This window comes from Typopeltis vanoorti, chromosome 20 (genome assembly GCF_054136105.1).
Source record: "Typopeltis vanoorti isolate ZY-2024b chromosome 20, IOZ_Tvanoo_1.0, whole genome shotgun sequence".
NCBI classification, from domain to species: domain Eukaryota; kingdom Metazoa; phylum Arthropoda; class Arachnida; order Uropygi; family Thelyphonidae; genus Typopeltis; species Typopeltis vanoorti.
In genome coordinates, this window is record NC_143568.1 from 85,951,033 (window position 1) to 85,964,744 (window position 13,712).

At 37.0% G+C, this 13,712-nt stretch overlaps 1 protein-coding gene across 4 annotated transcripts in view; it reads left to right on the forward strand.

Moving 5' to 3' along the window:
• Window positions 1-13,712, forward strand: part of LOC150095626 (lysophospholipase D GDPD1-like) — a 144,451-nt gene that overhangs the window by 122,233 nt on the left and 8,506 nt on the right. The window lies entirely within an intron of this gene.

A 13,712-nucleotide genomic window follows, 5' to 3' on the forward strand; every position in this document is an offset into this window, starting at 1 on the left:
AGGTTTTTTTAAAATCAAGAAATATTTGAGCAGCTTTCTGGTGTTAATTGTAGATGAAATATGCAAATGTTATTGGAGAAAAAAAAGGAGTTTGAAAACAAGAACCAAATCTTAGACTCCATTGCAAGATAGAAAAAAATCAGGACTGCTTGCTGAGTAAGTTAGCATGCATCCTAAAGAAATACAAAAAAAAAAAAAAAAAATGTAAGAAAACTATATTCTGTGTGAAAGAGACTAAACCAAACACATGGATATAATTTGGGAAGAATTCTAAAATCAGTATTGTGAAGTTGGAAAAGTTTTCTAAAAAGCTTAGAAATGGAAGAAAGTGTGTTTATAAAATAATGTGGGATGATAAAGGTGATTTTAAAAACTGAAATAAGGATGTTCTGGAGTAATTAAAGTGAAAAATTATTCAATGAGATAAGTAGCAGCAGAACAGTAGTAGAAATTGTCCAGAAGGAATAGTCATGAGAAAGCCAAATCAGAATCAGAAATGTGAAATCAGCAAGTAGACTTTTTTTATATATTGATCCCATTCATGAGAGGTTGCTCAATCAACCTAATCTTTATACCTGTGGCATAACTATAACCAACAATTGCACAGTAATTTTAATGAAAGTACAGTTATTTCTTACTAAAAATAACAGTACATCATCACTGTATAGAAACAAACAAAGAATACAACATACATACAAAAATCGGTTTACTAATTAAAAACAGTTGCCATAAATTAGAAATTTAAATATTTATTAATATATTAACTATTTTTGATGTTTACATAAAATGAGAATCTTCCAAACTTTTGGAAAAGAGAGAGACAATCGTTTCGCTTCAAGTTAAGCCAATGTAAAAGGGCTTCAACTTTCTTTGAAAAGGCATTCATATTTAAAATTGCTTCTTTGGAGATGACCTTCATTCCACCAGATACTATCTTTAGTGTCGATACTATGCTGTGCTAGACCAGGCTTTTGAGGTTTCACATATTCAATGCAATATTGATGTTCATTAATTCTTTTTTTTTTTTTTTTCACAGAATGGCCTGTCTACCCAAAGTATATTATTATTATTATTATTACAGGCAACTCCAGGGAGTCCTTAGACTCATCGAGGAAGGCCCCAAATCGTATTCATCACAACTATTCGACATTCATACAGTATCTATCATACCTCGCCTTAAACTCATTCACTGTCACAGCATTCACCACAGACTCTGGCAGCCCATTCCACTCATTCACCACTCTAAAAGTAAAGAACCCAGCTCTAACATCTTTACTAACCACACTTTTGCCCAGTTTCCATGGATGTCCCCTAGTCCTCCCACAACCAGCCCTGTTCTCAAAAATATCTTCTGAATTAATTTTATAGAAACCCTTCAGTAATTTGAATGTCTCAATCATATCTCCCCTCCTCTGCCAATCAACCAATTTTTGCAACCCACAAATCCTCAACCTGTTCTCATAAGGTTCATTCCACAGACCTGCTATCATCTTGGTCACTTGCCTCTGGATCCTCTCAACCTCCTCCCCATCAAGAAGAAACCTAGGTGACCAAATTTGGGCACGGTAGTCGAGATGGGGTCTTATCAAGGCTCGATACAGAGGAACAATAACCTGCTTGTCAACGTATTCTTCAGCAACCAAGTAATTTGATGAGCTGATTTGGTCACTTTTGCAATGTGCCCCCTAAACTTCAACTCCTTATCCACCAACACTCCTAAATCTCGTGCCTCATTAATTTCCTGGAGTACAGTTCCACCAATGTAATAAACTGCTGCTAATCTTTTCACCCGAAAATATATAACCTTACATTTTGCCACATTAAATTGACATCCATTCTCCTTAGCCCAGACCTCTGATCTATCCAAATCATCTTGCAAAATTTTGACATCATCTGCATTCACTGTTGCCATACCCAACTTTGCATCATCTACAAACAAATGAACTGTTCCTCTCAGATCCTTTCCTATATCATTAATGAACAAATTAAACAGCAGTGGTCCAAGAACAGATCCTTGTGGCACACCACTAGTTACAGGCCATCTTGTGGACTCTACTCCTGAATAAACCACTATCTGATATCTCTCTCCATCAACCACCCTCCTATCCATCTCACCAACCCTATATCCATCCCCATATGCTACAATTTACTGATTAGAATTCCATGTGGTATCCTGTCAAAGGCCTTAGCAAGGTCCAGTAGAATCACTGTAAACCCATTACCCTTATCCAGTTCAGCCGTCACTGTGTTATAATATGTGAGCAAGTTACTGAAGCATGACCTACCCTTCACAAAACCATGCTGTCCCCGATACAGTATCCCATTTTCATCTATCCAATCTTGTATTTTCCTCTTGACTATTTTCTCCAAGACCTTGATAATGATTCCTGTTATGCTGATTGGCCGGTAATTTTCAACAGCAACCTTGGAACCACCGTTATGCAGCGGAACTATTTTCCCCTCTTTCCATCCCCTTGGGACTGAACCAGACCCGAGGCTCGAATTAAACAAAATGGTCAAGGGCACTGACAATTCTTTAGCCGCTTCACGTACGACACGAGCTGGTATACCATCCAATCCCACAGATGTATTGACATTGAGTTTCTGTAATAGAGTAGTTACCTCTACTTCATTCATCACAATTCCAGTATAAGCTGTTAGTTCTTCCATTCCTGCAATGTCACCACTTGGATAATATACTCTTGCAAAGTGCTTGCTCAGTAATTCCACTATATCGACTGATTTGGTTACCTCCCTACCCTCAGCATTTTTTAAAATCATTCTGCCCTGAACATTTTTCCTTTTACTTGCAACATATTGAAAAAACTGTTTGGGATTCTCTTTAGCCTGCATGGCCAATTTTCTTTCATAATCCGCTTTTGCTTTTCTTACCACCCTTGTTAATATCCTGGCCTGAGCTTTATACTGTTCCTGCTCCTGCTGGTCACCTTTCTCCTTAAATTCCCTCTATAATTGTTTCTTTTTTTGCAGCTCAAGCTTAATAGTGTTATTCATCCATTTAACCCCTACTTGATTTATTATTCGGACTCTTGGTATACAGTCAACCATTGCCTCCTGCAAACACTTCTTAACCACCTCCCATGCACTACCAACATCCAGCCCTTGCAGTTTTACATGCCATGGCACTGAGGCAAGCACACCCCTAAGCTTGTCATACCTACCAGCCCGGTAATTCCACATGTACCCTGTCTTAATTGTAAATTCCACTCCTTTAGCCATCTCCCAAGTCATGACCTTATGATCACTCTCACCAATTGGTGGCAACATGGTCATGTTCGTTACAGCCACATTCTCAGATGCAATTACTAGGTCAAGCACTCTGTCCCCTGGTATTTTCTACTACATGCTGTTGCAGATAGTTGTCCCTTAATAACTGCATAAAATCCAATTCCTTCCTCCCATGTGCCCTCTCCTCTTTCCAGTCAATGTTACCATAATTGAAATCACCCATAATAATTACCCTCCTTCCACTCATTTCTTCTATTTGCCTATGCATACTATCCCCACCATCTATTCCATCACCTGGTCTATAGCAGCACCCAATTGTATATTTTGTTCTGCTAGACTCTATCTCACACCAAACAGCCTCAGATAAGCTCTTTTCTCTATCCTGCAGTTCAACTTCTATACTCCTTGGCTGCAACTCATCAGCTATCATCAGTAACACTCCTCCCCCCTTTTTATTCTCCCTGTCACTCCTGAACATGCTATACCTGTCGCATTCAATCCCACTAGCTTTATCATCTTCTGTCAGCCATGTTTCACTAATACCAACAACCTGTGGCCTGGAAGTGCCAACCAAGGCCAAAAACTCTTCCTTCTTGTTCCTAATACTCTTGGCATTAGTGTACATGAATTGCAGAAGCCCATTCTATCTCATTACTACTTTGTTTTCTATCTTTGTTTTTATTCTATCCCATCCCTACTTTGATGCCTTATACTAACTATTCCATTCTGATTTGTTGTCCTTCGTACTCGCTCAGGCATATTATACTCATTCATACACTCAACTGCCTCCCTTTAATAAATCTAGTTTCCCTGAGTCTGTACATCCACTTCATTCATCAACACTTTTTCAAGCCTCCGTACACCAAATACATTCAAATGTAACCCATCCATCTTATATAAATCCTTTCGCCCATCAAACTCACTCCACACATCCACAAATTCCACACCACTCTCCGTGCATAACCCACGCATAAAGTCATTAGCAATTATGGCCCTCCTAAAAACTTCACTGTCATACCGCGGTAAAACACTTACCATCCTAACTCTCTCACTCTTCTCTTTAGCTACCTCAAGTAATTCCCTCACATCCGCTATCATTTCCATTTTGTCTTCTTTCAAATCATTTGTTCCTGCCACGATTATCATCTCTTTCACCCTCTGTTTTTGCAGTCGAATAGATTCGCTGACGTCCTTTATGTTCGCACCCGGCTGGTGTGATTTCGTCAAACTCTCGACTAACACACCTCTTAATAGCGAATCTCCATACAGCTATTTCAAATTACATTCAGAAAGAATCTGGTAAACACCAGCTAACAATAGAGCTGACAGTTTATCTTTTGTCGATGGTAATAGATGAGAAATTTTCTTAATAGGAAAATGTGGGAATAAGGTGATACTTCTTCAAAATTCTACCAGTAGGTTCAGAAATATAAGGAATTGGAATCCTGTGGCCTGTTAAAGAATACTTAGGTATTGGAACATAGGAGTCATTTATCTGCTGGATTTGATGAGGGTTGTAATTCCATTAAAGTTTTGATAGTGAGAAGTTCTTGTTGTAAGCTTGAAGGAGAGGAGCATACATTATGTGCTCTATTAATTAGACATAACACCAGTTTTGTTTTTGAAAAGTGTGATGAGCAGACTTGGAATGTATCTTCCAGTAAAGGTAAGTTTTCAATCAAGTTTATTAACTTGATTGAAAACTTCAATAAAATTTTCAACACTGACAAAGGATGTCCAAGAATACTAAACTACCAGCATTTTCTTTTTCCATGGTGTATCGAATGTGTTAATGAAGGCTATTGATCTATTGTAGGAAAGTGGGAAGTTCATTTTCAGACTGAGGCAGAGAACAAAAACAGGGTTGAGGATGAATGAATGGGAACATGATATCTTCCAGATGGTTAAAAAAATAGTTTACCATAAGTTAAAACTAATAGTGTCAGATAATGGAATATTGGTAAAAAGGGAAGGAATAACTCTTCATTTATATGCTCTCCCAAAACTTCGTTTAAAAAAAAAATTGCGTGCATGGCAAAATAGTGTTCTGCAGAGTTAACTTTCTATGGAAAAAAATGTTAGGTATGGTTCAAATTAAGAAAGTATGTATGTATAATTTTAACTAACCTAAATATTGTTGTAATTAAAAGGGGAAAATGAAACAAATGTTAAATGAAAAGATTTTTTTTACTGCTTAATAACTAGGTACATAATACAATTTTTTTTTAAAAAGCTAGTGATTTTTTGCTTGGGACAATGATGATGCAACTCTTTAAAAGTTTTGCAGTAAGGAGCAGAGTTTTTCAATGCATTTCATAAAGTGTCCTCTTCTTTCTTCATTTGGTTCAATCTCCATTGCAAAATCAGACAGTTCTTGTGCCTTTTTTAACAATTCGTTTAACTTCTTGTAAGTTAAAGGTGCTTTATCTTCGCTGTTCAGCTGGTGTTACAAGCTAATCCAGTTCTTCATTCATCATTTCTTGATCGTCATTCTTGATTAATTCTTTGACTTCTCCTTCTTCCATATCTGAAAATCCTTCGCCAATTGCTTTTGCAATTTGTACGATTTCTTTGGCTTCATTTTCAATCAATGGAAATCCTTTAAAATTGTTGACAACTTCTGGCTAGAGCTGATGCCAGCATGCATTCAATGTTGATGAATTCACTTGTTCCCATGCAAGTTTAATCATTTCTATGCAGTGGCTTATGTTGAATCACTTCCAAAATGCTATTAACGTGTCGTGCTTTATTTGCAGAAGTGTAAACATGTCTAACATAATAGGCTTTGAATGTTTTTATGATCCCTTGATCCATTGGTTGGATTAAGGAAGTGGTGTTAGGTGGAAGGAATAAAACCTCTACATTTAGATGCAATGTTGTGAGGACTTCAGCATCGTGTCCTGGAGCATTATCGAGAATTAGGAGAACTTCAAAGCACAGGTTTTGCTGTTCTAAGTAATGTTTGACTTCTTTAACGAATGAATTTTCAAACCAGTTATTAAAGAGGGCTTTTGTTACCCAAGCTTTTCTATTCCACTTCTACACAACGGGCAATTGCTCAAAATTGCGGAATGTCAATGAATTTCAAAAATTGGGGTTTGAATTTCTCTGCTGCTTCTTTATCTGCCGAGCCAGCTTCTCCCTGAAGCTTTACATTGTGCAAATTAAAACAACGCTTAGTTTTCAAGCCAACCTTTGCTTGCTTGAAAATCAATTTTCTCTGACGATTGGCCATCTTTATTTAAAACGAAAGAAAACAAATCTAAAGCTTTGTTTCCAATAGCAGCACCATCCACAACTGACCTTTTCATTTACTTGATTGTCAATCCAAGCTATTAATATTTTTTCCAATTGCAGAATTCTTGAAACTTGAGCAACCTTTGCCGAAGTATCACCTGAAGCTAACACTATATAATGTCAAAACTTTGTGTCTTTATGCTGTTTTATCATCTTCATTCTTCCTCTTAGATGTCATATTGAATTTTTGAAATTAAAAGAAATACAAATGCAAAAGGAGAAGAGAATAAACACTGATAAATACGTGATTACAGCTCTGCTAACGTGAGTGAAATGATGGAAACTCTGCCTGGGTCACTCAGCTAGTGGGCAGTGCCAAGCAGGGTTGCTGGCTGACGCTCTGCAGCATACTGCATATGAATGAAATTCTAGGGTTGGACAAATTAAATGGAAACAATTAAGATAACGCTTATGTGCAAAATCGCGTTCTGCAAATCTGCACTCAGCAAGGGTTTACTGTACTTGCGCACCAACCAAGAGTTCACTTATTAAAAATACTTATTAAAAATGGCCCAAGGACTAAACCCTGAGGTACACCACTAGTCACATTCAATCTTTCAGATTCACACCACCATATACCACTTTTTGATATGTCTGTGAACCATCCACTTATCCACGTCAAGCATTTATATTTCAATCCCATATTCTCCAATTTATGCAAAAGCCTTTTATGTAATATCCTATGAAATGCCTTAGCAAAATCCAACATTACCATAGTATATCCATTCCCTTTATCCAACTTGCCAATAACATTGTTATAAAAAATGAGCAAATTGCTGAAACATAACCTTCCTTTAGTAAACATATGCTGTTCCCTGTAGAATATAGCTTGTTTTCTACCCATTTATGTATGCAATTCTTACTAACTTCTCCAAAATCTTCACCACCACACCAGAGATACGGATAGGCCAGTAAGATGTATCAGTTTTTGCACTACCCTTGTACAATGGTACTATCATACATTCCTTCCTTTCCTGAACTGAGATTCACATTATACAAACATGTGAAAGGCCTAGCCAATTCAGTTGAACATTTCTTTAGCAAATGTGCTGACATTCCATCTGTCACTATTGTCAAATTCTTATCTAAGTTATGCAGCAACTCTTCAACTTCATTCTCATGCACCTCTAACTGTTATAGTAGCAGTGTGCACCATGTTACATGCACCTGGTTGAGATACCTTAGCAAAGTGAGCACTCATTAATTGAACAATCTCATTAGCTTCTGACACCAGAGAATCATCTGCATCCAGTCAAGTTATTCTTCCACATTCATTTTTTCTTTTGGTTGTGGCATAATGATAAAATTCTTTTAGATTGCCTTTAGCCTGCATAGCTAATTTCTTTTCATACTCCAATTAGGTTTCCACCCAGTGCTCATTACTTTTCTGGCCTGCACTTTATATATTTCATAAATTCTCTCACCTTGAATTTCATATTGAAAAGAATAACATGTAAGAAAGTTTTAAAGCGAATAAAAGTTGAGCAGCTCTCAGATGTGAACTGTAGACTAAAATACAGAAAGATTATTGAAAAGAAAATGAAAGAGTTTGAGAACAGGAATCAAACCTTGGAGATTCAGTGGCAAACTCTGAAGAAAACATTGATTCTGCCAGAGAGGCATGTGGTGAGGTTGTGTGCAAGGATAAAAAAATCAGAACTCCCTGGTGGACACAGGAAGTTAAAGAGGCAGTGAAGGAAAAGAAGAAAGCATATCAAAAGTTCCTGGCAAATAAGTCAGCTTTTACTCTTACAGAATACAGAGACAAATGTAAGAAAGCTAAACAGTGTGTAAAACTAGCTAAACAAAAGTCATGGGAGGACTTTGGCAAGAATATAGAAAATAAATGTCAAGAAGGTGGCAAAATATTCTGGAGGTTGTTGAAGAAGCTTAGGAATGGAGGAAAGAGTGCTGTAAAAGGAGTTAGAGATGATAAAGGTGACATGAAAACAGGAGAAAAAGCTATCCTTGAAGTATGGAGTGATTACTTTGAAAAACTGCTAAATGAAACAAGCAGTGATGACAGCACAGTGATAAAAAAAAAAAAAAAAAACACTGACCAGGCATGCAGTCAGGAATACATATCCATACTTGAAGTAGAAAAAGCCATCAAAAGCTTGAAATGTGGAAAGGCTGCAGGAGTAGATGATATTCGACCAGAAATGAAGTATGGTGGTATAAAAGTCTTACAGTGGCTGCACTGCATAGTTAAGAATGCCTGGACAGAGGGACGAATTCCCGATGATTGCAGTAGAGCTCTCATAGTACCCATATATAAAAAGGGAAATAAAACTGAATGTAAGAATTACAGAGGTATTTCACTACTGAGTGTTCCTGGCAAGATCTATGCAAGTATACTTGAGAAACGGTTGAGAAGAATTGTGGAAGAAAAGCTTGGTGAAGAACAAGCTGGATTCAGGCCAAATAGAGGCGGTCAGGATCAGATCTTCACTTTACGACAAATAGTCGAGAAAGCATGGGAATACAACAAAGATCTGTATTTAAGTTTTGTCGATTTGGAAAAGGCATATGACAAGGTGCCAAGAGAGAAGCTATTCAATACGCTGCAGTTATATGGTGTCAATGGGGCATTATATCAAGCAATACTTAGTCTTTATTTGAGTTGTAAGTCAGCAGTTAGAATTGAAGAACATACAGGAAGATGGTTTAATGTTAAATCTGGTGTGAGACAAGGATATACATTATCCCTTCTGTTATTCATTATCTATATGGATCACATTATGAAGGAATGTGGTATTAAACCTGATATCAAAATTGGAGATGTTAATGTCAGCTCTTTTTATGCGGATGATGTTATACTTCTAAATAAATCTGCTACAAGTCTGCAAGATTCTCTGACTAAATTGAATAGCTGTTGTAATAGATATGGTATGAAGGTCAGCAATAAAAAGACAAAGACAATGAAAATAGGCAGAATCATTGAAAATGTCAACTGTGTTGTGAATGGAGAACCTGTGGAACAAGTAAAACATTTCAGCTACTTAGGCACGATTTTTAGTGAAGATGGTAAATTAAATATTGAAATAGGCAACAGAATCAGCAAAGTTGGTATGGTGGGAAGTCAATTGAATAAATTCATATGGAATAAGAAAGAAATTAGTCGGAACACTAAATTAGCTGTATACGAGACAGTGTTCAAACCAGTTTTAACTTATGGATCTGAGAGCTGTGTCAGAAGTAAAACACTTGACCAAAGACTAGAGACCACAGATATGAGAGTCCTGAGAAAGATTAGAGGCGTGAACAGATGGCATCAATGGCAATATCATATTAAAAATGAGGATATTAGGGAAGAACTTGACATTGTCAGCATCCAGGAATGCGTTAGCAGAGCTAATCTCAGGTGGTATGGTCACTTAAATAGAATGGGAGAGGAAAGATTAGCAAAACAAGTGTTCTCTGCCAGGTTGGCAGGAAAACGACCCAGAGGAAGACCAAGATATAGGTGGATTGATACGGTACAAAGTGCCTTAGATGATAGAAATATAAGATCTGATAATGTTGGAGTCTTGACAAGTAACAGACTGATTTGGAGGAAAATTGTATATAGGAAGTTAGTAATGATGTAATTTTTTCATGTAGTACTGTCATATCCTGTACACCCCTTGAGGGTACATGGCAGGAATTTGATGATGATGGTGAACTTCTCTCACCACAATATTCTTTCTATATCTTCTTATGGATCTTTTGCTCTATTAGGTTGCACATCTATTTCACTCCCACCCTATTTATTTAGGGATACTGGCTTATTTAAGCACTTTTTCAGATTCCCATGCATTGGTGACATCTTTTCCATTCAGTAACTGATACCTTAGGACCAAAGATAGCATTCTCCTAAGTTCAGCATAAATTTTCAGCTTTATAGTTCAGTATGTAACTCATTCTAAATGGAACATCAACCTAATCAGATCTTTCCCAAAGAAGCATGGAATGATCACTGTCACCAACTGCCAGCGAAATAGTCATATTCTTAGGAGACCTTTTGACCTAGAGGTCTTCCTTTCACATGCTGTTTGATCACTCGTTTAGTTCCCATGAGGCAAAATTAGAATTGTATTTCATCGTCTCCTGCAATGGAGCTGCTGAGTCTGTGGCAACATGTCACCATATATTTCATTCTGTTAGCCTTCACTTCACACCAGATTACCCTAACAGGACTTGAGTTGTCTATCATTAGTAGTATATTCCCTCTCCCCTTCTATCTCTTCTGTCATTCCTAAAAATAGTATACCCTTACACTCAATCCCATTTACCATATCCAATTCTGATAGCTAGTTTTATTAATTCAACAATCTTAGGCCACAACATATAAAGCAACAAACTCAACCCCTTTGTTTCTGATTCTTGTGGCATTGTTATCTAGACATAACAGATTTTACCACCTGGTCTATTCTTATAATTAGATGTGCAACCTATTTGGTCTTGTTGTAGAACTTTCTCTTTTCCCTCTCCAGACATACTCAAAAGGTCTGAACCCAAAGTGTATATTTCCACCCCTTTGCCAATTGCATAACCATGTTCAAAGCCATATGTTTATCACATTAACATACCATAGCTGAACTTTCACACACATTTTCCTCATTTCCTCCCTTTATCTAGTCTTTGACTCTGCATTAGGTCTCATCCCGATAAGTAATTTTTCCAGGCTCTTGGTGCCAAATGAATTTAGGTACAGGCTGTCCCTCTTATACAAGATTTTTCTGCCATCAAATGCACTTCACACATCTAAAAACTTCCATCCATTTCTTCTAAACAGTATTATTGCCTCCTTAACTCAGTACTGTGTATCTTGCTAACAAACCTATAATTTTTATTCTCTCTCACATTTCTTTCTCACTTCTTCCAACAGATCTTTCATATCCTCTCTCATGCTATTTTTGTCACTACTTAAATTATTAGTTCTTACAAAAAATACCATCTCTTTTACTATTCTATTTTTCAGTTATGCTTGTCATATCTTTTGCCTTTAACTTTTGCCTCTGGGAAGCTGGATATAGTGACTCCTTTGGCAAGTGCAAATTTTATGATTCAATCACCATATTATACCATATCATCTCTTTTTTCTTAGATTTTAATTGACTTACCTTGTTATTGTTATGACCAAGTTTGGTATTTTCCTGCCTCTTCTTGTTCCGATCCTTTTTCTTCCTAAGTTTCATTACACATTTTTGCACTTTTTCCAATTTTCTGGCTGACTTTCTAATAATTTCTTTATCAGGATATTTCTAATGCTGGCTTTTCCTCAGATATATTATTACTTCAGCAATGATTCTGCTCATCAGGACAAAGGTTCTCTTCAGTAGTAACTACTTGTGCTTTAGATGTTGGAAGTTTTTCCACTTGGTTATATTGTAAATTAAAGATGCCAAGAAATATTCTTGGTTCAATCCTTTATCCAAGCGTAAGCAAACAAAGTTTGCACCTGAAGTAACTTCAGGACTGGGCAGTTCGTATATAGAAGATAATGACTTCACATCACTTGCCTCAGTATCCCATAATGCAAAGCATATATCCTTACATACATGTGTAATGCTATGCATTATGGAAAGGACCACTACCCAGACCATTTTCAAACTTTATTGAGGTCTCATCAGTGGGAGCCAGACACAGAAGTGATACGAAGATCGAAGTAATGCAGAAGTCATATTTCCATATTCAAGCCAAAAGGTGTTGCACCTTTAGAGATAGATGTTGGAAGTTTTTCCACTTGGTTATACTATAAATTAAAGATGCCAAGAAATTATATTACTGATTTAATCCTTTATCCAAGTGTAAGCAAAAAATGTTTGCACCTGAAGTAACTTCAGGACTGAAATTTCTTAGGAGGAAAGGACATGTATTCTCATAGTTGAAGTCCCCATAATAATTACCCACCCTCCTCATTGAGCTTATTTGCCAATGCATACTATTCCCATCATCCTTTATATCCCCTGGTCTATATCTTTACATCCCCTTATTCTGTTAGCCACTATCTCACACCATGTGGCTTCAAACGTGCTATTTTCACTGGCCTGCATTTGAACTTGTACTGTCTTTGGTTGCAGTTCATTGACTATCATCAGTAATACTTCTTTCCTCATTCTTTTCTCTATTCTCCCTGAACACACTATATTCTTCATTCTATTCCACAACTATCTTCTGTCAGCCATGTCTCACTAATGCCAGTAACCTTTGGCAAGGATGAACTAACCAATGCCAGAAACTCCTCCCCTTGTTCCAAATGCTCCTGGCATTAGTGTACATAAAGTGCAATGTCCCCTTAGGCCCACAGCTGTCCTTATACTTTATATGCTAACTATCCCATTCTGGTTTGTTTCCATTAACTTGTGCCCCCCCCCCCCACACACACATACCTAAAAGCTGTAATTTTCCTGATTTTGCACATCCATTTTCATTTCATTGAACTTTTTCCAGATTCTGTACACCAAATCCTTTCAGATGCAAACCATCCTTGTATAAGTACTTTTGTCATTCACACTCACTCCACAAATTCCACATCATTCTTTCTGCATAACCTTTGCATTGACTTATTTGCCATTATGCCCTTCTTCAGCTCAACTCTGTCGTACCACAGCAACAGACTCGATCTTAACTCTTTTCTTTTGCTACTTTCAATAACTCTTTCATGTCCTTCTTCATACAATACTTTTCTCCGTTCAAATCAATCAACTCTTTCACTTTATAGTTTTGCATTCTAATAGCCCTGCCAACATTATTAATCGTATTCGGGAAGCAAGATTTTTGTCACTTGCTTGCTGATCACACTTCTTATGATAGAATTGCTCACTAGATGTTTCTGCATTTGCTCTAGCTCGCACTTCATTCTGTGTATCCCTGTAACCCTGCTATCTCTCTAATTACATTCTTTACATCTGCCATACTAATATTCTTTTGATCATTACTTCTGCTCTTTCTTAATCATGTTGCTTTAATCTCTGTCAATCCTGTCTTCTGTTACACTATTGCATACATTTTCACACATACAAGGGTGGGTGTCTGGAACATTCTGATAAACACCTAGAACAAAAATGATGTTAAAGCAACTGATTTAATCATAAGAAAGAACATGCTTGTAGCAGAGTTATGAAGGTAACTTATGATCTTGTCCTGTGGTTGAATTCTTTAAATACTGTTGCCTTGGATGG